Raw genomic sequence first — 27,293 nt, 5'->3', positions numbered from 1 at the left:
ATTACAAGCACTTAAACTCCCATACATATCCAGGTTGATCAGAGGTTCTACAAAATTAATTTTCTACAAAATGTAGAAAAAAAACATTTACTGGTCCATCATGACAATATCTTTGTTCTAAAACAAAAATGGAGATCTGCAAGCACCATCACGTGAATTTGAAAGCTTTGTTCACCTTTATTAGTAACGTGATATGCATATATATACTTATACCTTGACAAACTTTCAGCTCTGCTGTCCTGAAGATAGTTGATTGCTGCACTTTCTGCTTGTTATCCTCCATATCTTGTGTCCATCTTCTTCTTGACTCCGTCCGCATATCATTGATGGAGTTAGCTACACCGCGTCTTCCAGGAGACGTCTGGTCTCTGCAGCTCTCTGACCTATCACTCATTCTCTCCATTCCCAACACTTTAAGCTTGTGGTGGAGCATCAAATAGCTGCTGCTACATACTTGGTATCTTCCTTGACATTGTTCTCCATTAAAAAAGACAACTCTAATCAGACTATGGAAAAAATCCAGCCCTAAGACTCAGACAGTATACCAGAGATGAGGAAAATTTCAAGCAAACAGTGAAGCTCAGGATCCCACCTTGGCTTATTTGACCATTATTAAGTTGCAGGAGCCAAGTGTTTGAGCTCCTTTAGAGTAAGGATGTTTCTAGCCTTCAGCTCTGGCCCTGTGGGTTTTGGTCCTAAATGTCCTCTGCCACTGCTGCCTGCTGTTTTCTAACAAAACGGGCAACTGTTCCCAAATTGTCTTGCATCGGCAATGTTTGGGTAATGCGTCTCTATTTCATGGAAGGTATACCTAGAGAGAGAATACATAATGAACTGTTGTGATGAGGCATTTATCTCTGCAACATTGAGAGGTATAACTTAAGAGCGATGTATAGTAGCCATGAAGATAAATAGCACGGCAGGGCAGAGTATCATGTATAAAACATTCCTGGCACTCTAGGTTCCATTTCATTATTAGATTTTTAAAAAGAACCATTTTCTTGGTTAGTTTCCAGACCTAGCAGTCACAGAGGCTAATTTCAAATTGCTTGAGGCCTTGGAAACAAAGATGCATTTTTGCAAACACTGACTTAAGTGCCAATAAAAAATGTGAGCAGGACCCACCCAGCCCTGTAAGGGAATTATACACAAGAGAGTTTTTTCCCCTCACAAACCCCCATCTCCCCCCAGTTTTTTCTGTCATGCACCAGCATTTACAGGTTAGCTTTCAAAACAGCAAAAATATTAGGCAGGAAAAAAAGGTAGCTAGCTAGACAGATAGACAGATTGCCTCCTGTAGTGAGCAGTTTCTTTTGATCCGCATGTGAGGTCCTTCCTCTTTACCTGTCTCCACTGAGATGTCCCCTGGAGTATATTCAGGAAGGATGTGGGACAAAAGCAGGAAGTCCTCAGCAGATCAGCAGGAATGGTTAGGTGTGTAGGTGTTAAAGATTTAATGAATTTGGGTTGCTTAGCCTAAAGAAAAGGAGTCTGGAGGGAGAGCATGGCAGTTACTAGTATGCATATCACTACAATAATCTATAGTAAGGGACAGAATAAAATACTCTTCATGTTCACAGTAAACAGGAGAATCTTAAAAGACAGCATGAAGGTTCAGGTTAGATACCTGGAAAACCTTTGTAATGTAATGGTAGTAAAGCACCAGAATAAGTTACTGGAAATGTGAGATTTGCACTACTGAAAGTCTGATGTGAATGTTTATCTAGAGATAACACAAATGCAATTAACTCTTCTCTGGCTCATGGAGATTGTGAAATCTGCTAAAACCCTTTCAGACCAAGTTGTGATGTGTTAAAAATGCCACATAATAAATATACACCCAAATCACCCAAATGCTAGTGATAAAGCAGTACAAATATAAAATTAATCATTCAGCAGAGCATCTTATCCTGGAATTGTTAGCTTGCTGCTTTTTTTTTTTTTTTTTTTAGATTGTGGTACCAGCTGGCAATAGCATGATAATATATTTATCCTCATTAGAGACAAATGTGTTATTTTATGGTTAATTCAGTATGTAGACTTTAGACCCTGTGGAGTATAGTTCAAGCCTCTGTTTTGCAACAGAATCTGTTACTTCAGTTAATTATTTGCTCTCCCTGAACCCTAGTTTTTCACCTGTAGAAGGAGGACAACATCTCTCCTACACTTTAATTATTTACTGTAAGAATATGTGGAATGAAGAATGGAAACCAGCTGCTTCCAGGGGTGGCCAGACACTTTGTTTAGATAAATAAACTCCTTGGGAACAAGGAATGTGAAGTTCTCATTTTATGGGTAGCATTATAATGAATATCAGTTATTTAATATTTCAAGACAGTAAGCACACCAGATGTAAAAAGTTGTTGAACCTTAAAAGTGTTTCTTGGACCAAATGGCTCTAATGGCAATTAATTTGCTGTGAATAATTATTTTCAGCCAAATATATTTGGGTTTATGTCTGTATAATTTGTATGTACTTTTGCAGTGAGGTAGATGAGAACTTCGGAATGGCATGGAATAAAAACAAAGCTTTCATGCCTCTAAGGAAAGCTCTTCCTGAAATGGTCAGAACCACATGGCTAAAAGTTTCAGACTGGCTCTTTACCCACGATCGCTCAGCACACCAGCTTGCCAAGCCAAAGTACAAGCCTTCCACTGGCGTTAGACTCCCACTACCTAGAGACTGTAACAAAGTCTTGCTCCTCAAGTTCCTCCCCTGAAAGTGCAAGTGTAAGAACTGGATCTCCCTCCCCCAGGGGAGGAGGCTTACCAGGAACTCAGCTCAGACTGTGTTTGATCTTACGTGCAAGGTGATTGAAGTGCAACACTCTGCACAGGTGAGTGTTGTCTCTGTAAGTCCTCCCCTTGCCTCTTCTCTGTGCAGCAGTCTGGCAGTTTCTCAAGTTTCCTTTGCAGTCCTGTGAGCTGAAATTGGCCCTCTTCTTTGTTCTTTTTTCTCTTTTTTTTTTCTTTTTTTTTTTTTTTTGGTAGTGTTAAATGTCACTTATTTAAGGATCTGTAGCCATAAAGCACTTTTTAGACTGTTCCTTTTTCTCACTTATGTTTACAGGGAGTGGCATATGTATTTTTAACTAGCAGCTATAAAACCTATAAAAAGACACACGGCTTAACATTTTAGCTGAAGTACAGTGAAAAAAGAATCTGTCTTAAGACCCTTGTTACAAGCTTGATCTATTTTTCTACTACAAGATTACTAATAAAGTAAAATATGTCTGTTTGTAAAGATTTGATTCAAAAGGAAAGCATCAGATTTTTAACAACTACATTCATTTCACTGAAGACGTCCCCCAAACCAGTATACTCTTGCCCCAGACTTGACAGAAATAAAAAAATGGAACACTTCTATTTCACTGAAAAATTTATAACTCATTCTGGGTTTGACGGGCTTACCATTGACAGCTTTCACATTGTTTAACACCTTTCAGGATGTCACTATGAGCCTTACATATAGACCAGATAAAATAACTTTTCTTCGCTGATGTTCAGTCTTGGAGCACATTCAGCGGCTGCTGTCATAGTCAGACCCACAGTGTGAGGTAGATTGTTCTGCATGTGTCACAAACGCGCACTCATGCCTACGCATGTGCAGAAGCCAAGCCTGTAGAGAAAGCTGGATGACTCATCTCTAGTGCTTCTCATTTTTTTGCTAGCCAAGTTGGATACAGGGGCCTCTTTTTGTGCAAAGACTTCCAGGACTGTTGTCATTATCCTCCACCTCCTCTCTCTTTATCACAACACCTTTACTCTTTTTTTTTTTCCAATATATAATTCACATAAGCTAGTTTGTAAGTATTCCTTATTTTGTTCCAGTCATGTGGTGGTGTTCATGCCATACTCAAGTTATATGAAGACAAATGTTCGTACAGAAATTGATCAAAACATCTTTTGGTAAAGTGAGACGAGTCTGGCTCACTGATTGTCTGAATGCTACAAAACCAGAAGCTCTAGATATTCTTCAGAGCTGGGATAATCTGCCAAGCAAAAGAAAACCAAAACCTCACTTAAAAGTCATATATGAATCTTTACATAACATACAGTCTATTTTTACAAGTACTATCTAAACAATTTGCACCTTTTGGTATGGTATTGCATAAAACCAGTAATTCTGAAAGAATTTATCACTTTAAAAAGTTGTGTTCTATCTTAACAAAAATAAGGAAGAAAGTTATTACTATTTTAAAGTCTAACAGTCTGAAGCTAAGAGAAATTCCAACCCAACATCTGATATAGTTCCTCAGGTTCAGTGAAAACTTTTTTTTCTGCAAGTCATTCCATTGAAATCCAGGGAATTATGGGCAAGGGGGGGGTGGGGGGGTGGGGAGGGGAGGAAATGGTAGAATAACATGCATAGTTGTTCCAGAATCAGGAGTATAACCCATACATGTATTCTTCACTATCAAGTCATTATTTCGTCCAAACAGATCACGTGCATCCATATAACTTTGGTGTGTCTCTTAAGATTAATTTCGTATTATCTGTAGTGAAATATAAAGTATGTTTCCACAGTTGAACATTCAGAAGACCTAATTTTATAACCATTTGAATGAGCATGCAAGTTTAATTGTCTGTCTTTGTGCTTGTTCATTGCCAAGCAAACTTTTGGTAAGTGTCCCATGACGTATTTCAAATACTTTGCTACAACATTAAATATTTTTGTGGTACCTGAATATTAGTGGTGTAATATATTCTCATTTATGTATTTACACGATTTTCTTTCTCACAGCGGTTCAATACAACTTTATTCAATTAGCCTTTTCTGCAGGATGTTGCCAACATCTGCATTCAAGAAATCTTTTGACAAGTAACATTACAATGTGTGTTTTCATTTGCACTGGGGAAATAAGAATTGCCAAAGAAAATTAGGAAACAAATAAAAATAGTCATCTGTGGAAATAAAAACGGTCATCTAATTGTCCAGAGAAGAATCAACCAAAAGGTGTATAAATATAGACAAGGTGAATTATGTGTCAATTCAGTGAGTGCTTATTTCCACATATTTAACCAAGACATTAGCTGTAGAAGTACAATCCTTTCCAAGGCTTGATGTATGGCTTATCAGAAAGCTGCTCCAGCCCCTGGAGCACCCCCTGCCCCTCCTGCACTGACCTGGGTGTCACTCCTCTCTCCTCTGGCTGCTCCTGGTGTTGCACAGGGTTTTCCCCCCATTCTTAAATATGTTATCCCATAAGGCGCTACCACCATCACTGATGGGCTCAGCCTTGGCCAGTGGCAGGACTGTCCTGTAGCCGGCTGGCATTGGCTCTGTCGAACACAGGGAAGCTTCTGGCAGCTTCTCACAGCAGCCACTCCTGTAGCCCCCCCACTACCAAAACATTGCCATGCAAACCCAGTACAAATCACAAGTTGAATGGGTTCTTCTTTGAAGGCTGTGGAGCCAAAGTAAAAAACTAAGCACTTGAATTCAAATTTCTAGTACAGAGCTAAAGATGAAGTTTTGAAGTTTCTCAAAGTACTTTTCTTGAACTAATCTGAAGCATCACCTCAGGTGAAAAATGACATTAAGCCAGATGGCATAGCTGTAGAAGCTGTATGAGTAAAAAGAGTCCCAGAAAAGGAAGTAAATTTAAATGTTGAAGAATAAAAATAGGGGAAAAAACAACTACGAAAAGAACTAAACTACACTACATAAAGGTTTGAGTAGTGCCTTAAGTAAAATTCAAGCTAGTGGCTGAAAGAAGCTAAACAGTGCAAGAAAGTACCGGGGTTGGACATCAGGGGATGAGAGATGCCACTGTACCATGGCTGGGGTAGAACGTGGACCTCCCCACCACTGACCAGTTATGACCTCACCCTGGGAATGTACTTACAGTCTGTCATCTAGAGGTGAAATTTTAGCTATACAAAGTGTTATACTCTGGCAGGTGGATCACTTGTTTGAAGCAATGCTTGTCTCTACAGTGACAGCAAATCATGAAAGTGAGATAAGTGTGTGAGTTGGAGGTACTTCCAATTCCTTTTCTTGAAACATAGCTAACGGTATTTGATTTCTTAACACAAAAGGCAATCACGTCACAAAATGAAGATGAATGTGTCTCTATATTTCTAACATGCAGGTGTTAAAGTATTTATTTCTCAGTGTAAACACGCACGGTGCCTGAAGTACAGCTAGTTGCAGCAAGTTGATGGGCACCAAGCAACACAAAAAGGTAATCTGTCAGCATTGCCAGGCTGCAGATTCAAGGCAGAGCACCAGCTGCTAACAGGTGTTTTATACTATAAACCATTATTCGTGTTTAGCCTCTCCCCATTCATTGCTGAGGAATAGAAAATATGATGTTACCATTCCTTGCAAACTTTTCAGTTTAAATCCCCGTTATGGTTCTGTTACACTCAGCGTATATTGAACTAGAAAGTACAACACAGAAGCACAGGTGCAGAGTTTGCTGAAGTATGACAAAAATGGACAGAAAGTTATACAAGCTGTGAGGTAGGTATAGTTCATCTGCCCAAGGTGGACAGGTCAACATTCAACAGAAAGAATGAAGGTTATGGTTTCACGTGGCCAGGGGTTTCACTGTCTGAAAACACAGACTCTAATGAGGATTTCTGTGAAAGAGAGCAGAGACGAACCTACCTTTGTCCCTTGCTCTGCACTAAAAATGCAAGATGAAATGCAGAAATTAACATACACTGCTGCAGGTTTCAGCCGTCCCATTCCTCCACAAATGAGGAAAAAAACAGCCCTTTTAACCAGCCCTAGCCTTATTTTTGACTTAAAAATATTTGTCTCAGCACTAGTCTTGACTTTTAAATAAAAACAACACAAAAGAGTTAACAGATCAAAGAATCAAGGGGGATTATAAGTAGAAGAGCATTTTATTGGGGGGGAGGTGGTGTTCAGATAGGCTATTAAACCTTTATTTTTTTCAAAGTGAAATACATTCCTGTGAAAGTTCTCTCTGTTAACACTGCCCTAAGATAGGAATTAATTTTATTTCATTAAACATTTCTTCCAGTGATATACACAGTTATAAAAAATCAATAAAAATGGTCACTAAATAATGGTTGCTAAATGGTGATTACAGAAAAGATTTTACAAACAGCAGTAGACTCAAGAGGTCAGGAGTGAAAAAAGAAAGAGACCATTAAGCTAAGTAGGAACAATCTGCATGAAGCAGCAGTACAAAGTGACCCTCGTAAATGTAAAAAAAATTAAGTGCTAGGTCCATATAATCTAGACAACATTTTAGTACTAGAAAAAAAGTTTATAAATTTTGTACACCACTGGAAGGAAATTTATCTCCAAAAGCACTGACAGGACTCATCAAGTCAATGTTGGTCTGACTGTCTTAAATCAACAAGTTTTTTATTCAAGTTAACAACAACCGTTTTTTTAAAAATTATTCATAGCTGTAAGCAATATTTGATCACATTTTAGGACAAACAGCGTACACCATAATGGCCATTACATAACAATCTTAATTTTACCAAAGCTTTTAATTTTGTTTTTTATTGTCAGAAACTTTCAATATTCAGAGAAAAAGTGTCTGACTACCCAAAAAACCCACCTAAATAAATTCAAATTAATATTAACCACCTTAAAAACACAAAAAAAGGACATCTTTGGAATGATCTTACTTTCTAGTATTATTGTATGTTCTGTTTTTCTTAAGACATCAATATGTCTTAGGACTCAATATTTTATATATAATGCAATTAAAATTTTAAATCATGATAAATATTTTGTTTATGCTAGATGTGTAAATTTTACTGCAAACACTCAGCTAGACATCTTATCACGTAAGTCCTTCCCTATCCAAGACTAGAATTTTCCATTATTGGAAAGAAAGGGATATTTCTTATGGATAAAGTATTGCAGTTGAGTCTCAAAATATCTGAGTTCAATCTTCAGATTCTCAGGTGCATAAATCTGTATTGAAGACTTACCAGAGCTATTTAGTTTACCTGTTTCAAGTTAGACTTCCTCGAATGAGAGCTACCCAGGCTTTGAAATCATATTCAAGCTGCTGTGGCTTCATTTATACCATCTTTATTTTCATTGCACTCAGGCAACTGAGGGAGTACCTTTGCACAGTATTAAGCTGAAGTACTCTAAGGATTGTTTTCCAAAGAATTGTGAGAGTCTTTCTTTGTCCTTCCTATAATCCACTGTTGGAACAGCTGGATACTAACAGAAGACTGCAGGCTTTAAAGTGACATTTTGGTGCTTGTGTTGGTGCTTTATTTGTGATTAACCTATACTACCAGAGTCAACTATTCTGAATTAAAAACACCACTTTGAGTGAAGGGATGTGCTTGTGGGCCTAGGATCCTGGGCTGGACACAAACTCTTCCCGGTGGAACAAATCGACTAGTGCAGCCTCAGGCAATTATTTAAACACTTTATATTCCAATAAATCCATCTGAGAACTGGAAATTATATTTTTTCTTCCCCACACTTTATATGTCTGATTCATTCCAAGCTCTTGTAAGACAAAAAAAAAAAATCAGCTAGTATATATGGAAGAAATTTCCTAATTAACAGTTTTTAGATCAGGTTTTGAGACTCAGGCTTTTTTGTGTGAGGAAACAGTCCAGTACATTGGGACCTCTGCATTGATTCAATGTGTAGGAGCTTATGTATTGAAGGTAGTAAATCATCTTCATAAAGAGGTATTACAAAAATTTTCAAAGTATTGTTTACCTTCTCTTCCCTATAACAATACGGCAGTTTCCCTAAGCCCAGGAAAGAGGAACCACCACGTCAATTTTTGCAATGCTCAGTTCAAACTACCTACAGGAAAGGGAAGTGATTCAGCATTGAAAACTGCTGCTGCAAAAAGTGTGCTACAAGAGATCAAACTTGACTGTGTCAGTTCAGTATATGCAATTGAAAAACTGCAGGAGGGAATTAGCAAGCACAGTCTAAGTGAAATATCTAATATTTCAGACCTATTTGTCTCTGGATATTGGAAAACTCATTACTGTCACCCCCTGTAAAATAGTACAAATTTGGTAAATAAGAACCCTTTGTCTATCCTGGCATCTCTATATGCCATGCAACAGCATTGTCAGATAACGGCAACCAGAGGTGAAAGTAGAGATCCAAGCCCAGGATGTACATGTTACGTACATTGCTACTGGTAATTTGTTCATCCACTGCCTAAATAGCTGTAGTTCACATGATATATCAAAGCTGCAATACACACGGAATCAACACCCCTCAATCCCACTGCTTCTATTCTTTTCACACAATTGCAATTGAGCCATTTATCTGTAGACCTGATGATGGCTTTTCATATCAATATCACTCAGCTCTATATGTGTGCTGCTGAAAAATTAGTTATGAATGATTGACACTCACCTCTGTGGGAAAATTACTTGGGGGGGGCAATTTGGGAAAACTGGGACCTAATAGAGGCATAGTATTACAGAAGGCTTTTTTTAGGGTAAAATACAGCTATCACTTTCAGGATGGCTGGCACACACGGAATCTACTTTACCGCGGCTCCCTAAGCAGCACACCCTGCCAGCTCAGCACATGCTGATAGGGGTAACGGAGGGTGGAGTGGAGCAGACTGTGGCCAGGGTCTGTTGTACTCCCTGCTGGAACGGGAACTTGATGGCACCACAGCTGATGAGCTGCATAGATAAGCTGCATAGTGAAGCTGCACATTGTCATGTGAAGAATCTATGAGATGTTTGCTGCTCAGCCAACCACTGTGGCAAAATTACTTTCCTCAGGTGAAATAATCTCATTGTAATACCAATGCTTACCTCCATCTCAAAGTTACCTGCCTCCGAGGTTCTACCACACGTCACTGGGCAGGTGATACCAGTCAGTAACAACAATATGTATGACTAGAGTCGCTCAAGTTCCACCTACATGTAAAGAAAATGAACTGGTCCTGGACTGAAATAAATCCAGAGGGGGGGGGAATTGTTGTCTAAACTCCCGAATTACCAAATGCTGATTTCATGTTTAAATATATACAAATCTGTGAATAAAGTTAGGTCAAGCTGGTGCACTCTCTAAAGCTGTTACGAATGAAGGGACCTAACCAAGGGAGTCAGCCTTAGAAGGATGAGAGACAAAGAACATAGTGAAAAGAACACCGTTATCTAAGTTACACAGAAAGAAGCCTTCAAGTCTAGCTATAAGAGGAGACCAGCTGAAAAGGTGTTGCAATCCACTGACATCAACAGAAAATTAGTGGAAAATAGGACAAAGGTAATTGTGGCAGTGGCAAATTGTGACCTCCAAGTCAAATAGCTCCCCACAAAAGACACCAAAACCCTGCTCGGAGAGCATGCACAGTTTGTGAAGAACTTTAGTAGTGCTATTTGAGGATGTGTACTAATTTGTGTTAGAAGCAAGAAACTATCCTGTGTCTGATGAATATGCAATGTACTGTGAAGTATAAAAAGTAAGCAAAGGAGGGGAGAAGTTAGGGAAAGCTCCATCGTAACTTCTGGGATCAGTTGATGGGCTGAACCTGTCTTCTCCCCCATAGGGACACCTGACAGGTAAGAACTTTATTCTATGACTGACTCATGCCAGCTGTTATTAGTGTGTTGTTTTAAGCTTGCTGCTTGCTTTGCAGTCAGGGTATTATCACCGGCAAACTTGGAACCTTATTCTGTCACAAACTTGCATTTTGTATAATTAAAGATCTTTAGCTGAAGTTCATTTTGTATAAATGTCCAGGAATTTGGGTAGCTGTTATAAGGGTTTTGACTCAGTGATGCTGTCAGCAGGGGTCCCTGAAAAGGTTACTCAAATCACTCTCCAATACAGTGGGCTGTCAAGACACAAGTAGTGGACAGGCTGGCCAGAGATAAGGGTCTCATCTTTCTTGGGAAACTGACAGGCTGATCAAATATAAAGGGTTCGAGGAATCCCCCCTTCTTAACGTGACAACCTCATTGGAGTTCATGCAAGACTTCTATTAACTATTGTGGACCATAGTATAAGGTAGTTTTACTCTTCTACCAATGACAACTAATGAACTCCAGCCTACAGAAGAAACTCCTCTTATTAAGCTCCAAGGACATCAGTTTGTATTTGTGTTCATTTACTTTTGGGGACATGGCTAGATTAGCTTTAGTCTCTGCCCTGTCATTATTGTGTAGTGAACTCACTTATGCTTTCCTGTGTTCTTTTTATTTATACAGCTGAATATCCTTTTGCTATTTGTTTAATTTCCTTTACAAAGTCTGGCTAGACTGACTTTTGGCATGTCTCATTATCCCCATACGTCTTGATCTTCTAAACATGATTGCATTGCTGAGCAGGACTTTTTCCTTTTCCTGGTGGGGTGTATACTTATTCGTGTGATTTGTTTTGTGCTTTTTATTAAACCAGTGAGATCCAGAGCCCTATCCTAAAATTTTCCCCAGAGTTCAGAGTATAAATTCCACACAGTTTTTTGTCCTTTTTACACAACAAGATTTCAAGTCTCCAGTTGCTACTCCTTGATCTTTTCAATGCAACTGACTTCACAAATCTTAAGATGTTCATTCACACCCCAGCTGCCAGCTGCCATGATACTTCCTCAGCAGTCAGAAAACAACTCCTGGCCACACAACCAATTGAGATATGTAGTAACATCTGACAAAATGCATGCACCAGCTCACCAACAGATGGCTTATCCTCCACTGCCACCTTCTTTGCATTGCCCACTGGCCCTAGTCTTAGATTCCCTAATAATTCCCTAACAATACTCACCCCATCTAGCTGGTCTTTCTGCTAGTTTTGAACAGATCTCATGCATGTCAGCCTGTCACTGTTCAAAGAAAGATCCACAGACCCAAGTCTGTTGCATACTCACTTATGAATCTTCTCTAAGAAATCCACATATATAATATCTCTCCTTGCCTATATTTTCGGTCTTTAAAATATCAAATTCATGGTACTTATGGTTTCAATGTCCTGTCAAAACCCATAAATTTTGATGATTAATTCATGTCATCAAATAGAGCTCTTTCTATGCATATCTATCTGCAGCCAAAGAGGACAATTCATCATCCCCACAAATCGCTGACCTATTTTCCTGACAATCCCTAGGAAATAAGTAATAGGTCATATTAACTTAGGTCATGTTAGGGAAAAAGGTCATATTACCCATCCTTGGATGCCCATCACTCTATGACTGCTTTGCAAGCACACCCTGCCATGCATCCGGGTTGTGCTGGAGGTGGTTTGTTCCTTTTCAGCTACCAGCTGCTTCCTGACCTTTCTGACAAAAACTTAAGTCTAGTGAGCACTGCTCCCTTTTGCTGATGCTATTTTTCCTGAGCACTGTCGCCTGTTCTTGGTTTGATGAGTCTCCTTCACCTCTTCCTGCTCTCTTTTCAGGCTTGCACATGGAAGTCCTTATACACTGTACGTGGGGGGTCCCGTCCTTGCCAGCTGACCCCCTGGCTCATGTCCATGCTCCCTGGCACTGCTTCAACACCCGTTAATGTTCTTTTGGCAGCTCACCCTGACATGCATATTGGTGAATCCCTTTCACTCCCAGGAAACAGTGAGGCCAGAAATGATCCTGGCCACAGCCAAAACAATATACAGAGCAGCCAGGAGTGTAATTGACCCTTGGCTCTTTCTAACACTGTGCAACATGCATGAGTTGATGTTTTGAAAATGCCCTGTACATTGGGCCGCACAGTGATGTGCATTAGAACAACTGGAACTACTCACTTAGCAGGGAACAGCCCAGGGGATTCAGGGTCCGAAAGGCCACAGCAAAGGTATGTATTTAGATGGACTGAGGGGGTTCCAGTGCTCTGTAATCAGTCTTGAGGGATGTAACTGCTATGGTGAAGAATTAGGCTGGTAGGAGGAGTAGCAGTGTCCAGGCATGCAAACTTCACCTCTGCAATCATTCTATAGCTGCAAGGATGTCTTGACAAACAAACAAGGCTAGGCTACAAACCAATAGAGTTGCTTCAGGCTGCAAGAGAACAGTGGAAAGAATATCTGGAGAGGTGCCCATGGCACCAAAAGAAAAATTTTACAAGGTATTTTCAAGAATTCTTCTAGCTGCGCATACTGCTGCTTGGCAAAAGTACTGAACAAATCTTGCAGCCAATCACTGTTAAAATGTCACCATCTTTAATGCAAATAGGTTTACTTAGTACACGACCCCACAGGAAGTGCAAAAGTGGATTATTGACTCAGAAAATAAACCTATTAAGCTTTAAAATACAGCGAGAACATTAAAAAAAAATAAATCACGCTGTAAAAATTTCATTAGAAGCAGTACCTTCTCAAAATGTAAAAATTTTTGGACAGTAAGTACTGCAAAGCTTTCATTATCAATGCCATTCTTATTGTTTGTGCTGTATAATTATGTTTAAGACTAGAAAAGTAAATGAGAAGTACTCAGTGAACCCATTAAAACAGCAACATTATCTGAAAAACAAATTCTAATAATGTATAAATTTAAATCTCATAATAATCTCATAATAGAAGAACTATTATTTCAGCATATACAGTGCTGGCATGGGGTGTAATTTAGCTTGAATCCAAGAGGTCTGTCAGACCAACCAATGCCCTGAGTGCCTTGATAAACTAGAACAGATGCATAATAAGATAACTCAGCTTCCTAAAGTTTCATCTGCCAGTGGGACCCACTTGGTACAGCCAGAGCCCTTTGCCAAGTCTACTTTCTCACACTGTATAGATGGCCTTGCTCCAGTAGCAGCTCTCATCTTCTATCCAGCTGCTACACACAATCTCAGAAAGAGAGTTTTTATTATGCATTAATTCCAAAGGACTACAAAGAACAATAGGACCTGCTAACTACTCCCTAGCAGGTCGTTCAGCACTTTTAGAAGCCCATTTTTAAAGGCTTAGAGTTGGCAAAACTCAGCTCTGCCCCCCCCCTCTTCACACAAATGGTTCAGTGAACCTTGAGCTCAAAAGAATGTGAGGGCTCACATCAGAAATCAGGTTTAGGATTTATTAAACTCTAGATTTTTAATAGAAAATTCTGACACTGTAGAAATACTGGTTTTCTTATGGGTAGTTCTTGAAATCATTGAACTTTGCAATTTTCTTTAGGAGTTTTTCTACATGTACATTTCCGTTGCAGAGGCTTAACTTCTCACTTGAATTGCTCCTCTAAAGCTAGCCTAACCTCGAATGAGTCATGCTGTGAGGGTGAGGAGGCATCTGAGATTCAAGTGACTTGGATCTGCTGTCCTTGGCCATGTATGTCTCTTATTTCTAGGAAGCTCATCCCACAGTTCTGTGCAGTGCAGCAAGCCAAGGTTTTCTATCATTTCTATGCTGAAATATAGTAGGAGGACTTTTTTGAACTTTCTAGAGGGTATTTAAGCCTCTAAGTTTAGCCTGAAGAAAAGAAGGCTCTGGGGAGACCTTAACACAGCCTTTCAATATTTAGAGGGGGCTTATAAGATGAAGAAAGACTTCTTGCCAGATCCTGTAGTGACAGCACAAGGGGCAATGGTTTTAAACTGAAAGAGGGTAAATTTGGATTGGATATAAGGAATAAATTCTTTACAATGACAGTGGTGAAGCACTGGAACTAGACGCCCAGAGAAGCTGTGGGTGCCCAGTCCCTGGAAGTGTTCAAGGTCAGGTTGGCTAGGGCTTTGAGCAACCTGGTCTAGTTGAAGATGTCCCTGCTCATGGATCATCCCTTCCAACCCAACCCAATCTATGATTCTATGATTCTTTGTTTCTATGATTCCATTTATTTGTGAAAAGGCGCAAAGGACTAGCAATACCAAAATACCAGCTTCACCTAAAGAGCAACACAACTTTGTTAGAAGTACTTACACTAGGATTTAATATACTCTCTTTTTCTAGATGTCAGCTGTTGCTCAAACACACAATGTTGCCTAGAAAAAAAAATCATGGGGACTTTTCATGGAGTAGGACTCACATGGAGAATCAAACCTCTGAAAAAGGACAGTCAGTCCTAGAATAAACAGTTCCATGAGCCTTCATTGCAAGGGTCCTTGCAATTGCCTGTTCCAAAGGATTCAGTGAGACTCCCCAATGTGCTGATGAATTCTTATGATCCAGAAATTTGCTTTGTGCAGTACAGTAGGCAGCCTTTCAGGGTCTGTACTGTGATGACATGATTCTGCATGTTTCTGACTGGATCCCATACATATTTATTATAAGTCTTCTATTTTGGTATATCCCAAAGTTGTCCTTCAGATTTGAGAGTCCTGTGTCTCAAAAATTTGCAGATTCTTTTGATATATTTTATGCAAGTGATGCATATCTTGCATTTTTTAATATTTCCACATTCATGTTCAGATTATTTCTGTCATCTACAGAGAAAAAATTCAGCGTTCCATTAGCTTGGAGGTTTCTTTTTATTGAAAACACAATAAATAATGTCTTAAAGTGAAGAAATAATGGTGTAAACATGTATAAATCCTGATTATTCAGAAACATTCTGAATTTATTACTTTAAAACTCCCAGGAAGTAAAAGAAATTAATTTGGTATTTTATATTAATAAACAATTCTATTTCTTTCTTACTTTGGCTACTCAATACATGTAAAGAGTATGATTTTGAAATAAACTCCTTAAATGTAATACATTAACCTACATTAAGACAGCCTTTTGTTTAATTAATGAAATTGTTTCCAAATACTCCACATTTCTTACTGCAACAAATCAGCATTGTCCAGACACAATAACTGGAGATTACACATGCACATATACTCCTGGTTAAGCACCCTAAAAAAAACCCAACACACCACAACTTGAATTTCTGTTTCAGTACCCTACTGCATTAAACTGGCTGATTCCATATTTTGGGGTTTGTGAATCTGAGATGTGATAAATTGGATATAAACCCTGTCCCTTTTATAGGTCATGAATAGGGCACTTATTTTTGTTATATGATCTCAATCCTAAGGTGAAAGACATTGTTCCCTAGTTTGATGAATTTAGTGAAAATTTTGCTTCTATAGTGAGCATGGTGAGCATGGAGACAAGATTTCTGGATTATAGTCTTGGAGGCAACTAAATTAGCCATGACATTTTATGAGTTCTTTCAGCATTACAAGGCTGGATTATGGTGAAAATTAATGATTTTCATACCAGATCCTTCAAATCAAATACTGTTCACCTAGTCAAAAGTGAGTTAATTTCAAACTATGTACTTTCTCCAATCAGCTATCAACAGACTCCAGAAAAACAAGTTTTAAACTTGAATATCAACGAAGAAAAAGTTCAAACACTTTGGAGGAAAAAAAAAAAACGTTTTAGTACGGGATTTTTTCAGCACAAATCCAGACATGTGAAAGATATTTTTATGTCCTTTTTATAGTAAGTTTCAGAGTGAAGCCAACCAATCTGCAAAAATTGCACATGTAAGTGAGCAAATATTCCTGCTATTGCCTGTGCTGTTTGATCTCACAGTCTAGAAGAGAAGCAGAACTATATTTAATGACTCCTGCAGCCAGAATTTCGATTTAAAAAACCATCCCTGAGCTCTGTTGTTCTTTGAAATATGAAACCCCCATCTCATTTTCCTGCTCAGAGAGCTTGAAACTGATGACGTCAAGATCCTTCCATTAAATCGCTGACAGGTAGCCGGCTGCCAGGATTCCAGACGGGACCCAAATTCACAAGGCGTCAGGGATGGAGGTTAATGTCCACACACAAGTCTTATAACAGCCAAATACAGAAGAGAAGGTTTTCGAGAAGCAACTTCCACAAGGATGTCAGAAGCAGAAATTAGGGAATGAAGGAGATATGCTTCAGCCCCTTGTACTTCCATGGTAGGTGATGAAGTCTATAATTAAAAGCAGTCTAAGGATACTGTTAAGTGACAGAAATACTGGAGACAATTTGTCAGCACCTGGATTAGCAGGCCCACAAAAATAAATTATTCATGGGTTGCTTATGTGTTATGTCACCATCATGAAACAGTTTTGTTAGTACTAGCTTTACTGTTTCATTTCTTGGGCTGAATAGCAGATTTGTCACTCCCACAAAAACATTCACATTTTCTGTTTAAGAGAATCTGAGATGTGTCACTGTAATGCAAAAAGTATAAATATTACTTTTTTGGGAGTTTTGTCTTTACCTGTGTAAAAAGAAGGAGTCTTCATGTATATTCCTATGTTGTAGCAGTGAGTGGTAAGACAACACAGAAGCCAAAGCCCCTTCAGGTGCTCTTATCCCAGTAAAGTCTCACACAGGTTAATGTGGGACAGATGATAATAGAAGACTGCAGAGCTGGTCAAGAAAAGAAGATAACTGAGTCCAGAACAAGAGCAGTGCCAATAAAGAAAAGTAAAAATTATAGAGTTTATGGGCACTGAATGGAGTAATAGGGAATTGTGTATCTATAGAAGCAAAGCAGGAGAAAACAGTAAAAGCTTTCACCAATGTTCTGTGCACAACAGTGATACTCTTGTGCTGGGGTGGAGCACAGCATGATAATAAGGAGTTTACCTACATTTCCTGTTTAGCACTCCTCCATGTTTTCCCCTGCTTCATGTTCGTGTGCTTCAAAAGATAGGTGACACCAGTTTATACTAGCTTGAACTTACTCCTGCTATATCCGCTCTGCAAGTATCTTGTTTAACTTGAAATGCAAAACCATCTCACATTCCAGGACCTAAATGTCTACGCAGATAGTGTAAGAAGTGAGCCAATTGCTGTTCAGATGATGAGTTGTGATTTCATAAACATTTAGTGATAGGAAAGTTTGTTTGTATTCCTGTCCTAGCCCGTCATCTTAACTAAATCTAAAATTTCATCTATGATATCCTTTAACTATGGACATCTCTGTTTTATAAAGATGAACTCTATTTCCTGAAAGTGCATGGTGAAGCATTGTGTTTTCATGTGCAATATCTTGATTATATTTTGCAAAGAGGGATTTCTGTCTCTGCGACATTGTAACAAAAATCACATACCATGTATGAATGCATCATTTAAAGTTGCGTAGGTTTATGGCATACTGTGACAGCTTTTTCTCTCCAGAGTCCGCTGGTCGTTTGATAATGGTTTTAGACCTTGACATGAGTGCCTTCAGGCATTTGACCTACACGGGACACCTACCAGCAAATTATGTTGACTGTAAATAAGGAAAAAACATACATGAAACATAAATCTTCCTTTCTTGCTAACAGAAGAAAGTGGTAAAAAGTGTCCTTGATTACAGATATACAGAGAACCTGAGAAACCAAAAGGCTGTTTGCAGCGATATGGCAAAATGCTGATGGAAAATCACTTTGGCAGCATGTGAGGAAATGGGGAAGTGAACAAAAGACAAAAGAAACAGTCCATGTAAAACTTCCTGCTTGCATAAAAATCCCGGCATCGACCTTCCTATCTCTATGGAAATTGCAAGATAAATAGTTTAACCCTCAGATTTATAATTTTTAAGTGACTAAAACTTATAAAATGCTTCCAGAATTGAGGGGTCATGTATGCTAACAGGCCCACAGCATGACACTAACACAATATGGGGAATGCAGAAGTGCCATAGCAACGAGGTGTTGGTAAAGGTCTTGTTTGAAATATCATGTACTAGGCTGGTCATCTATGCTCAAGAAAGAAAAAATTGAACTGGAAGAGAAGCAGAACCTATGGAATTGATTAAGTAAAGAGAAAACCATACAATGAGGCCTTGCAGAGTTTCCATTGTTTAGCCAAGAAAAACAAGAGATGGAAGAGGATACAAGGACTCTAGAAATATGTCTTTGGATGAATATCAAGGAGAAAAAGTGTATCTCAAGCTAAATAGAAGCACTAACATAAAATCAAATTACTGTAAACTGGTTATGAATAAATCTATTCTGGAAATTCCTGATATTTGAACAGCAAACTTTTAAGAGTAGCCACATAAGCTATGGGAGAAAGTGAAGCTAAATTTGTTTTAAGATGAACTTCAGAAAAGAAAGAGCTGTATAACAGAGAAAATGTCTGGGCCTAGGAAGCTGGTGGCTCACTTCAGTCCTCTAGACAGAGGCAACTAGTGCCATGTCCTCGGACACTGCTCCCAGCCTCCAGCTGCCAGCTCAGGGAAGTTCTTCTACAAGATCTAAGTAGTATTTGCCAGACGTGCAGATTTTTTTATCTAAGATACAGCATCTCAAATGGCATTAGGCGACCATGTGTAAGCTTCTGAATCAGGCTGTGAGCATGGGCAATCAGACTTCAGATATGTCATGTGTTACTTAGGCAGAGACTTATCCTAAGTACCTGGATCTTTATGAGCTTGTATTGCATCTATAATGTGTTCTCAGGGCTTTTTACTTGTCACATTTGGAGGCCAGGGAGGATTTCCACATGTGAATGTTCTAGTTTCTAGGGGAGGCAGATTTTGCTTTCAGCTTTGAAGCTGAAAATGTTCACCATAGCTGAGGGAGGAAGTTTACAAGATACATTTGAGGGTCACATTGCTTCAGGCTGTTGCTAAGGGTTAAAGAAAATACTGATCAAGAGAGAGGTTTTTCTGCCCAGTTTGGTTTAAAGGATCTTTTTTCTCTTGCCTTTCTGTATAGAAAGTAGTTGGTCTTTGAGGACATTTTGTTTAACAGATACTATGCTAGTCCAAAGACTGGAGATGTTCTTCGTTTCTTGCTTACGCTTCCCTTGGCACAGCTGTGACACAGCCTGCATAAGACTATAAATTCAGTACAGGGTGATGGACATGCTTTGCAGTCTAGAGTGTTAGGTACATGTGGAATCTCTGCAGCCTTTTGAACCTGAGATTTTTCCTCGGTTGCCCACAGTTCTGGGTGTTCTGACCTGGATGAACCGGACTGTACAGATCATGACCTAAACTGTCTTTCCCAGCCATATGCTCCTATTTTTATGTCCATATATGTATAATCAATCACAATCAATACTGAATGCTGGGAGAACTTGCATTAGGCTGCCCTGAATTTTCTGTGAATTCTAGCAGTACGTTTTTTTACACTTATTAGCTCACTCCTGGACATCTTTCTCCATGTAACAGAATAAATAATTGTTATTTTATTTTAGATGTTCAGTGTCTTTGTTGTGGACTGCTTCTTTGCAGGAAACACCTCAATGATTATTTTTTTATATTATTTCTTTCTTTTTTAATAGAAGTCACATACATACTGGGTATACTTGAAAAATTCTCAGGAAGGTGCATTGCCACAGTTGCATATTTGAAAGTGTCCACACAAGTATAAAATAGCTGTATGCACAGAGAATGTAACCTATACTATATTAAGCTGTGAGCATTGCATGTGCCACCTGGTTGTTTTACCAGAGGCTCATATGTGATTATGGAGGAGATAAGTCTAAACGGCGAGGTAGAATTAAAAACCAAGAAATAAAACATTTAGAGATACAATGTTTCTGCAAAAAAACTTTCAACATACTTAATATCTGGGAGATGAATGGGAAAATGTATACCTGACTACATTTTCCCAGGAAAATGAAAACTGGGATGTCAAGATCTTGGCCCTTTGAGTTCAAAACTCCCTTCAAGAGAGGAGACTCTGGAAGCAGAAAGACAAAGCTACTTCCTGAGACAGCATCTGTGTCAGGAGGAGACTGAATGTGAATCTGAGTTGTCACAGGAATGAGATGCTGAGTCAGAGCACCCTTATGGGAAATGCCCCAGTTTAGGATGGGCTTGGGTTTGCCAGGAAAAGTGAGCCAGCACGTAAGCCATGATGCTGATCCACCATCATCCTCATCTGGGTGTGATGAAGCAGACAGCGATCCTGGTGCAGAGAGCTGTAGCTATCTTTTCCTGTATCTCTGTCATTAGTCACAGCTCCCACCTGGGACCTGGTAGCTGACTGCATGTGAACCAGGCCAAAATCAACAGACTAGCTACAATCACAGAATGTAGGAATATATTAAAGGAAGCTGGAATTACACTAGCTGTCACTTCTCATATTTTAGATTATTGCCCTGTAACTGGGAATAGAGGCTGCTGGAGCTGAAACAAGTGTACACAGGTACAAATGTTTCCCCCTGCTCATCTGTGTTTTAAGCCTTGTTCAGGGGTAGCTGAAAGCTCTCTTTGACCTTGCCCTGAAATGGGCTAGAAGCGCTCACTGAGGTCCAAGAGACCTCAGCTGCTTACCTTCTGGTGCCAAGTTGAGATCGAGACCCTGACTGAATCCACATGTCTGGACTTTTTGGTCATTGACATGCTAAATCTGGATAAAAATTTAGTATGTCAGTAGGTATGTTGATGACAGAGCTCGGAATTAACTTTCAGCCATAAAACTATCATAACTTCCTATGATGCAGAGAGGCAGGGCAGAGGGAGTCTGAAGACAGCTGTGGATGGCTAACAACTGGACAGTGCTGAGCTGTATGTAGGAAGATTACAACATATCCAGTGTGGATTATTTTATTGCTGTTTTCTTATGTCATGCAGTGTTACTGTGAACAGTATCTTGAAAAGCCTGTTAAGTCACCGTCTGTTCCTGCTCGCAGTTCCCAAGAGAAGAACAGCAGGTACAGCATGTAACCCAGGCTTACTGAAGCAATGTCAGCTTAGCAATCAGGCACCTAACATCCAAGCTCTCTTCCAAAAGTGTAAGAGCCACTGCATTCACTCCCAGGCAAGTGACATCCCCTAAAGTCACATTCAATCAGACAGTGGTATGGGTGGAAGGACAATATACTTTATTTCAGAAGTTCTTTTAGCTTTGTCTTAGCAAAAGGCTGGTAACATTTCTGTTAACAAAGCTTACATCTCATCTTTTATGGATTCATTGCATATTTATATGCTTTGGTGCCTCTTCAAGGAAACTGGTGACACCTCCTATTTTCTTCATGATAGTTACATCAGTTTTACAAGACATGATCAAAGAGCTTGTCTTTAGCGTTGTTTCTAAGTAGAGCTTTTGTTATTACATATCCTCTCCAGAAAAAACAACTTTGTATCTCCTGAGAATGTAACAGGTCCACAAAACCGTATCTAATTGCAGATTCAATGTAATTGGCTTTCTTGTGCATTCAGTGCACCAAAGCACTGCTATCAGGTCTGCTTTGCACCATGTTCTGGTGAAAAGAGGTCCAACAGAAGAGTTCCCTTCCCTTCAGGAATACAGAAACAAACAAGGGAGTTCGATAAACACAGGCTGGAGATAGAAATAAACTTTTTGGAGGTATTCTTCCTTTCTCGTATCTGGGAAAACAGGGGTCAGATCATAGGTAGTATATTTGTTCCTGTTAGTTCATTTTCATTTTTCCACAACCTGAATTGTCTTTCTCCTCTTTCCTTCCCCAGGGAGGTCCAGCCTGTGAATCCCAAAGTAGTGCTTACCTGATTATTACTCTCCTACTACCATCCAGAAGGTTAACTACTAGAAACATAGGTAAAAGAAGGGCAGTGGTATGGCTCATATTGTTCTAACACCAATTAAAGTCAGTAGAAAGACTTGCACTGACCCCCATGTTTTGGTGAAGTTGGACTTTTATAGCTTGAGTTTGAAAACTGGTCAAAGAAAACAAACTGCAACTTAAGATCTGACATTGTGTAAACCAAAATCAAATACAAAGCAAAAAAATCTTTGAAACGTTAAAAAAAAATACCCTTGAATTAACTGCTTGGAATTAAATATTGTTATAACCGTATTAGATATCATATGTGGCAAATTTCTTTTGTCCATTAGTAAAAAATCAAAATCAATAATGATTTTTTTAAAAAAGAATGGACATTTCTTATTCCATTTGGCAGAACACTGAGTAGCAGGCTACTTGCACAGGCATGATCATCTCACAAGTCTTATTTTCTCTAGTGCTACAGTTGTCCTCAAATTTTGATTTCAGGGTACCACTTTCCTCAGACCTACATCCCAGGCCTTACTGCTTTGCCAGCAACTGGTTGCATGCATCAGTCTAGGGAACTAAAGGCCAGTTTCTGGAAGGCAGACTTATGGAAAACAACTGACAATGAATCCCTGAAGTTAGTAGGTGTTAGTCATTAAAATTGTTCTTAATGAATGAATCTCACAACACCGAAAGTAGTACTCACCAGACAATGAGGGAAGTGGCAGGATGTACTCACACAAAGCATAGAAATGACATGACAAAAAACACCATCTAGGTTGTAGCAGCATCTGCTTCTGCTCATTCTAAAGAATTATAAAGGGTTAACATTTATTGCAACGTAATTAAGCACAGAGAAAAATAGAAGGTGATAAGCAATGTTTGCTTCCACACGCCACAAACAGAGACAAGATACATAAATACAAAAGGGAAGGGTAAGTTGCAATGAAGGTTAACTTCTCACAGACCTTAATGCATGCGTAGATGTTCAGGTCAGATCTCTTCAATCAGAGACAAATTATTGAATTTAATTCATTTAAGCTATATCTAACCTCAGCAGATAGTGTTTCACAAGGAGAGAATCTGGGAGGTAGAAGAGTTGACCACAAGGATGTGATGTCCACATTCAGTTTAAAGTTCTTGCTGAAAACTAGATCTAGTCTGATCCCACTTGTTCAACACCCATCAGCAGTGGGAGTGCAGGTATCTTCCTGCAGCATTTCTACCAGATTAGTTTTATTGAAAAAAAAAATAAAAATCCAGTCTGCATGCTCCAAGACCAATTCATAGGGTGAACTCTGAGACAGCAAGGAATTGACAAACTCTCTTTTGATCCAAACTAGAAAAATAAGTCCATTGATGTGTCTACCTCATGTCCATAGTGTTTATCCAGATGTATCTTTTGGGCATTCACATCTGTGAGACTACATTCCCAATCTCCTTCAATTGCAAAGTAAGATACCATTATTAAGGTATTATAACACAGTAGCTCTTAGATTTCGTTGGCTGTGGTTTTCTTGAAGCCCATAAAACAGTCATGTCTTCCTTTCTGCTAAGAACTTGCCTGATTCAGCACCTGCTGAACTCTGTGAAAGTCCTTTTGGTGACTTCAAGCAATTGTGGAACAGCCCCCAGGTAAACTGCTCATTCAAGTGCTTTGAGTTGGATTTTCAAGTGAATTTGATTGTTATTCAGTAGCGCTGCTTTGTCTCAGAACCACTGCTGGACCTATTTTATATTGGCAGGAGCAAAGATTCCTTCTGCTCAGAAGCCAGGAGATGGTATAGAGCCAGCTGCAGTTTCTGTAGTTCCAGCACTTTTCCAACACCTTCCAACACCAACACCTTGGCACCTGCTGCAGCAAAGTCTGACCATAGGAACAGGATCAGTTATTATATCTACTTTTCTCCACAGTAACATCTTTTTTCATATTTCCATGACTAGGTGTGTTTGGTATTGCCCTTTATTAGCCCAAGTCTGGCAAAAGTCTAATTTCATAGCCAGTACAAATACCATTGAAATTTAATGAAGAGTCAAATATTCACCTGTGTGAAACTCACCGTTACTCCATGCCTCATGTTGGTCTGTCTAATGCTTTTCTTCCCTCTGTGTCCAAATTTTTACATCATTACATCGTGAGGCATGTAACACAGTAAAGTACCGCCAGCAAAAGCCACATCTCTGTCCATGGAACATATTCCTTTTCACTCAGCAGTTTCTCTGCTGCAGCAGGTATGGTTCATATCCTCTGACTGAAAAGCAGGTCCCTGGAGGAAAGTGGCTGCTGCTCATAAAAATACACTGTCAGGCAAAAATGATGCATTCTTTGGTTTTAATATTTAGTATGATCCCATGATGACCCCCAGCCCACATACCAGGAACTTCTAACCTAGATGATGTTGGGCAACAGAGAGAATTGGTTAAACAAATGGGGCTTTTTTTGTTCAGCAAGTCACTCCCTGTGTGTTCTACCACTGAGCTTTTTTATTGCAGAGTAGGTTTGTTTGAAGTAAAACTGACAGAAAATTTTGTGATAAGATAGTTGTTTGTCAGAAACTGTTGATCTGTCCAAATAGAAAAGTATGACTGAGAAGCACTCACACTACTTGTAAAGGACAAGGCTTATCTGGTCAAATTCAGACGGAAGACAGATGTTCACTGACCTTAAAAGAGTTTCAGGCAGGCACGTGGGAGTAAGAATCCAACCATGACGTTCTTGCTTTGCTTATTTCAGTCCATGGATCTGAACCTCACACTCCCACACACCCAGCAGGTTTTCTGCTTTCTGGACTATTAAGTCATCTTCCCTTATGCTCTCTCCAAACAGATAATGCAGTTAACCATGTGAAGTGGAGTATGTCCAATACGAATGACTGAGAGAAGCATGGAGATTTACTCAATAACATGTTTCAGATGTTTGGTTAAAATCTACCCCTCCAGGATTCAAAAACCTTTCAGTAATATCCTACAAAAAGGTAAACATGTCAAGTGAAATGTAGACAGAAAAAAAGACTGAAGTTAAAATTCTTTGGCATGTTCAGAGATCTAGATTTCCAATATGCCAGCTCTCAAGATACTTCATAATATGGGATAGATAGGTCTGCCACCTTCTACTAGCAACCTGGAAATGACCTAATGTAATTTCTAAGTATAATATCTATACACACACCCCAAAATATAAAATCGGCACAAGAAATCAGAAAGTGAAAAGGAAAATAGTTTTTCATTGTGTTCTTGCATAACAGTTTTCTGTAACACAGGAGTGGGACAATCAGTAATGTTGTGCACTCACATAATCCTTTGAGATCTCATATTCCTTTAAAAAAGTTAATAAACTCATATCTGTGGATTCCTTGAGGTAAGTATTTTCCTCTTTTTGAAGATGAGAAAAATGTAGTATAGAGGTAGTAGGTTCTCCATATCAGATAAAAGGTCATTGGCAGAACCACAGAAAGAACCTGTATATATAGCCCTCAGCCTTACCTATGACATTATCCTTCTCCATAAAGTATTCTTCCTTCCAAAGGTATCACAGTCAGAGTTGAATGGAAAGATGCTCTTTCACCTCATCTACGTTGAGGTTTCTCCTTTTCTCCTGTTACATGAGATGGGTTCAAGTACTGCCTGTGAAGCAAGGGAGAATTACCCAGATCATCTAGTCCTCTGTTTTTAAAGTGTATCCCTAATCAAAGCAATATGAAGTATTTTAACCTTGGATCTCCTTTCCTAATGCTGAACAGGCTCTACTGTACACAGGATATATTTGGGTGGGGTTTTTTATTAACAGTTTTTTCATTAGAGCATCACATTTCAGCAAACTATTTCAATTAATTCCTTTTTTCCAATGAAAAAACACTTTGCTGAGAAATTTCTAAGCACTTGACTTTCAGAATAAGTTAATAACCTGGACTTAAAACCTGAATTCCTTCCTGAAGGCATATTTCATCCTCTCAAGGATTTGATCTGCCACATAAAAAAAAAAAAACAACTGGGAGTAGCACTAGAAATAACAATGGTTTATCATTTGTATTTTGTTAGGAAAGCAATTTTATTCATAGCAAAAATCACCTCGGAACTTTCTTTTGACTGCAGTGACATCTGCTGGTAGTCAGAAAAAATTCTGAATATGAAGTGAGAATAAACATGTCAAAAAGACACTAGGTATGGGGCCTAGCAGCTTGACTTTTTATTTCTAAGTAGGAGAGCCAAAAAACCCCAGACATTCCAGGGTTCAGGCATGTATCCTCCCAAGGACTTCAGGCTTGCTCATGTTTCTTGATGTAAGAAGAAATGGTCCAAGTGGAGGAGCCCAGGTTCAGCAGTGTTTTAAAAGGCAAAGAAACCTGATTACCTGATACATGGGAAGCAGGGGAGCAGCTTGTTGCTCACTTTCTATTCCAGAGTGAATGAAAAGAAGGGAAAAGACTGCAACTTTTCCTGTGGGAAAAAAAGAGGGAAGAATTTAAGAATGCAGAGGGGTCTACAGAAGCAGCATCACTGGTAGAGGTAGAGGTAGAGGTAGAGGTAGAGGTAGAGGTAGAGGTAGAGGTAGAGGTAGAGGTAAAGGTAGAGGTAGAGGTAGAGGCAGAGGCAGAGGTAGAGATAGGCTAATGCCTAGAGCTGTCAGACATCTCCCATCCTGAGGCATTGAAATGAAACACAAATAGAGTGAAACTAGTACAGTGGTAAGCTAAAAAACTGAAACCCTGCACAGATCACCCTTGAGCATCTAAACCACATCTCCTGTTTTCTTTGTGTGTGCCCATCCCCTCAATTGGATTCTTGATGCCATTGGGGATGTTTACATCTTCCTGCTCTTCGCTAACACAGTCCTTGTTCTGCCTCTACCTTTCAAAGAGATAGTGGGCACCTAAAAAATACTATATAGGAGCTAAGGATTTGTATAAGACACTCAGATAGGTATCTTTCATTGTAAATTCTCTTTAAATGTTTTGTTCTTTTTGGATTTAACTGTAAATTCATAACAAGAAGCCTATAAGATACATTAAACTTCTGCAGCATCACAAAACAT

The 27,293-nt window shown here is 39.1% G+C and overlaps 1 long non-coding RNA gene across 9 annotated transcripts in view; it reads right to left on the bottom strand.

The window, feature by feature from the left end:
* Positions 1-27,293, bottom strand: part of LOC130146498 (uncharacterized) — a 53,812-nt gene that overhangs the window by 3,197 nt on the left and 23,322 nt on the right. For 2 of the 9 annotated variants that reach the window (XR_008820926.1, XR_008820933.1), the window contains exons 2-4: positions 26,613-26,698; positions 22,968-25,885; positions 154-17,215 (exon numbers count right to left, since the gene is read on the bottom strand). This is a non-coding gene — a long non-coding RNA (uncharacterized LOC130146498). Of the gene's footprint in view, positions 1-153; positions 17,216-22,967; positions 25,886-26,612; positions 26,699-27,293 lie in introns of those variants that run through there. The other 7 variants (XR_008820928.1, XR_008820927.1, XR_008820932.1 and 4 more) reach the window with 7 other exon arrangements.

Source organism: Falco biarmicus, chromosome 3 (genome assembly GCF_023638135.1).
Source record: "Falco biarmicus isolate bFalBia1 chromosome 3, bFalBia1.pri, whole genome shotgun sequence".
Lineage (NCBI taxonomy): Eukaryota > Metazoa > Chordata > Aves > Falconiformes > Falconidae > Falco > Falco biarmicus.
Note: the sequence above shows the minus strand (reverse complement) of the source record. Positions and strands in the feature narration are given on the sequence as shown.